At 37.8% G+C, this 4397-nt stretch overlaps 1 pseudogene; it reads right to left on the bottom strand.

Moving 5' to 3' along the window:
- Positions 1–994: 994 nt before the first annotated feature.
- On the bottom strand, positions 995–1965 carry LOC136153981 (V-type proton ATPase subunit D pseudogene; annotated as a pseudogene).
- Between the last annotated feature and the right edge of the window lie 2432 nt (positions 1966–4397).

Here is a 4397-nt window from a genome sequence, read left to right as displayed (position 1 = left end):
TAACCCATAGGAAAGCATGAAAAAGAAAACAGAGAGTGGAGAGAATAAAAAGAATATGAACCACTCCCACCAAGCACACAGAATGAAGGACTTAAGCGCTAACATATCAATAGTTAAATTAATTGTAAATTATCTAGGGACTTTGATCAGACAAGATGGCAGAGACTCATTTCTCCCTGCCTCTCTCTGTAAGAACAACTATAATATGACACAAGACGCAAACATAGGGGGACTCTGAATGATAGAGGAAAGTAGACTGGCTAAAGACCCCAGTACTGGAGGAAAGATATGGCAGATGGGCATCTTGCAACTCTTCACTCAGCAATAGAAGGCAACCAAGCCTGGCATCTCCTGACCCGAACATATTGGATGAAGGTGGCTCAGGTAGGTTCAAGTTTCTTCCAGATTAAATGAGTATTTTATGCTGACAACTCCAGTCAGGCCCAGTGGCAATGGTAAGGGTTATCAAGTGGGAACTTCAAAAATAAAAGGTGGCCAGGGAAAATAATCTTTATTTCTGTGGGTCAGAGAGTTTCTTCTCTAACCTTGAGATGCCCAGTGGCACCAGCAGAGGTGATCCCACCACAATAAGTGAACCAGTTTGGAAAGCATTCTCTTTTTTTTTTTTTTTTTTCATTTTTAAATCATTTTACTGTTTATATCATAGTCACATTTGAATTGGCAGAACTGTTCCCATGACAGACAAGACAGAGACCTGTTATTCAAGGAAAAAATAAGTGAAGGCTTTCCTAAAGCTTAAGGAGAGACGTCCCATAGTAACTGACACAAGAATGGCTGTAGCAATCTCAGACAATGGCGCCAAGGTGTGTGAGCAGGTAGGAACAAAGGGTGCTCCAGAGTAGCTGGCCTACAAACATGTGTTGGCCTGAGATCACTGCTGCTTCCTAAAGGGATTTTCTTATTATGTTCAGTAAGCAGATGACTTGTAACAGATGTATAGTTGAAGTAGGGTGACACTTCTGCAGCATAAATTCTACAGGTTTGGGGACAGGTCCTACAAATTTCATTGGTGATTAATTGTTGCTTAATTATGATTCTGAAAATGTAGATCCCATAAACAGACATCCAGGGAAATTTTACAACTGGTGAAATTCTTAAGCCAAAAAATAAATAGCCACACATAACAAACCTTCACACCATGAATTAAAATGCTAATATGTTAGGCCTTCTGAAAGAACGAGAGCAGGAAAGCTTATTCAAACAGAAGATCTTCATCCTTCTCTTCAGCCAGGAGATTAGCAGGCTCCATCACCTCTCTAGCTGCCCTCCGTTGCTCCAAGTCCTTATCAGACTTTTCCTTGAGAATCTTTTTCTTCTCCTGTATTTTCTTTAGCCTGTAGAACTCCTTTTGCTCTCTCTTATCCAGCTCTGTGATGATATAAGCAAGGGTACGTTCAATCTGGGGAATGACGACATGTTCAGTAGCATTTACATGCTATCGGTTATCTTAATAGCTTACATGTCGGTTATCTTAATAGCTTCATCCAAAGTAACAAAGGAAGTCTGCGGTGAAGCCAGTTCCACCAGGCATAATTCCTCTTCAGTTTCACCAACTGTTCCCCACCTCTGGCTAAATCAGTCAGTTCATAATTGTCAGTTCCTTCATGATAATGTTCAAATACTGGCAATGTAACACCTGCTACATTATCTTTCTTTGCTCCAATCCTCACTTGGGCCTTATTTACATTTTGGCTAACTGTGGTGCTGAAGTCTCCTGCTGTAAACTTGGCCTCAGCAAGTGAAAAAGCAGCTTCTCTCATCACTTCACCCATCAACATTTTAGTCTCTATTATCTTCTTAAGGATCTGTCGAAATTGAAGAGTTAAGGTATCAGATTTTTTTCTTCAGGAAGTTTCGACCGGTCTGTGCTCCTTTTAACCGAGCCTTCATGATGGTCTGTGCCATTTGCAAGGGAAAGATTTCAATTCGGTCTTAGCCCAACATTCTGACAATGACTGTTCGGCTTGGGTCCCTGGCCAGGCAACTGTGGCTGCAACAACTCAGCCACTGAGTCTTTCTCTACCTGGAAAGCATTCTTTGTATTTTGTAGTTGAAGACTCCCATTGCTCACCTAGGAACACTGATAGATCTGACAACACTGGGAGTGGGGAAACCCACTACCACAAGAAGCAAAATTCAGGAAATAGAAGTAGTGTGTTCCTTATATAAAATATCCTGAAAAAGACAAATTATTAGAGAAGAAAGCAGTTTTGCCTAGGATTGGAGATGGGAGCAGGGCCTGACTACAAAGGGATTCAAGAAATTAGGACTGGGGGACGGTGGTAAATACTCAAAAACAGGATTTGGTGGTGGCCGCATAGCACTATGAATGTACTAAAAACACTGAGATGTATACTTACAATAGCTGAATTTTATGGTATGTAAATTATACTTCAGTAAAACTTAAAAAGAAACTCACAGCTAACTAAAACTAGAAAGAACGTCTTTAACCTAATGACAAGCATCTATAGATATAATCACACTTATTATAAAAAATTGAATACTTTTCCCTTAAGACCATGGAAAAGACAAGCATCCTTATTTTCACTACTCATATTTAATACCATATTGGAAGTCCTAACTGGTGTGATAATGCAAGAAAAAATAAAAGGTATACGGAATATAAAGGAAGAAACAAAATTATTTTTATTCAAAGATAACATGATTTCCTATGTAGAAAATTTCATGGAATTTATCAAAATTAAAAACTTCTGCTCTGTAAAGAACACTGTTGAGAGAATAAAAAGACAAGCCACAGAAAATATTTGCAAAACTGATATCTGGGAAAAGACTTTTATCCATAATATATTAGGAATTCTTAAAACTCATTAATAAGAAAACAACACAATTTAAAAATGGACAAATTGGCAAATATCTCACCAAAAAAGATATACAGATGGCTAATAAGCATATGAAAATATGCTCAAATGATATGTTTGTCAGGGAATTGCAAATTAAAACAACAATGAGATATAACTACATGCCTATTAGAATAGATAAAATCCCTGATAATACCAATTGCTAGTGAGGATGAGGAGCAACATGTGCTCTTGTTAATTGCTGGTGGGAATGTAAAATGGTACTCAGCCACTTTGGATGACAGTTTGGCAGTTTCTTACAATATTAAACTTAGTCTGATCACACAGTTCAGCAATCTTGTTCCTAAATATTTACCCAACTGATTTGAGAATTTATGTCCACACAAAATCCTGCATGCAAATGTTTATAGCAGCTTTACATATAATTTCAAAAACTGTTAGCAACTCAGATGTCCTTCAAGGTAAATGGATAAACAAACTGCAGTACATCCATACTATAGAACACTATTCAGCAATTAAAAGGATTAAGCTATTAACTTATACAATGACATGGATAAATCTTAAATGCATATTGCTAAGTGAAAAAGTCAGAGAAAGTTATTAGTTTATTTATATGACATTCTGAAAATGTGAAGACTATAGAGACTGAAAACAGATGAGTGTACCAGGGGGTTAGGGAGGAGCAAAGATTGACTAGGTGAACCACAAAGGATATATTAGGGCCATGAAACTATGCTATATAATACTGTACTGGTAGATACACTGCCTATTTGACAAAATCTATACGTTGCAAAATAAAGAGTAAACCTGAGTGTATGCAAATGAAAATATCAACTAGGAAATTGGGACTCTCAGGATGGAATGTAGACTGTGACAAAATTATTTAACTATGTTACCAAAGTATGACACAACCTCACTGAAGGGGATGGGGAAAGGATGTTCTAACCTAAGAAACTGAAAATTACTAGACTACACACTATAGGACTAATGATAAAAGTAATTTTACATAAGCACTTTACCACAAGTTGTAAAACCACATATATACCAGAATTTCAACAAATAAAGGGACAGCAGACAATGGGAGCCAGGTTTCTTACTGTTGGAACAGGAGGTTATAGATAAACAAGAGAGAAAGGCTAAAACGAACCATGTAGTACTGTGTTAATATCAGAGACATCAGTATAAACTCATGTTTAACTTAATATGGACACTGATATAGAAATCATTGTTGTTGTTCAGTCACTCAGTCACGTCCAACTCTGTGATTCCATGGACTGCAGCATACCAGGCTTCCCTGTCCATCATGATCTCCCACAGTTTGCTCAAACTCATATCCATTGAGTCAGTGATGCCATCCAACCATCTCATCCTCTATCGTCCCCTTCTCCTCCTGCCTTCAATCTTTCCCAGCATCAAGGTCTTTTCCAACAAGTCAGCTCTTTGCATCAGATGACCAAAGTATTGGAGTTTCAGCTTCAACATCAGGCCTTCCAATGAATATTCAGGGTTGATTTCCTTTAGGATTGACTGATTTGATCTCCTTGCATTCCAAGTGAC

This window comes from Muntiacus reevesi, chromosome X (assembly GCF_963930625.1).
Source record: "Muntiacus reevesi chromosome X, mMunRee1.1, whole genome shotgun sequence".
Lineage (NCBI taxonomy): Eukaryota > Metazoa > Chordata > Mammalia > Artiodactyla > Cervidae > Muntiacus > Muntiacus reevesi.
The sequence above is the reverse complement of the archived record's forward strand: the minus strand, read 5'-3'. Positions and strand labels throughout refer to the sequence as shown.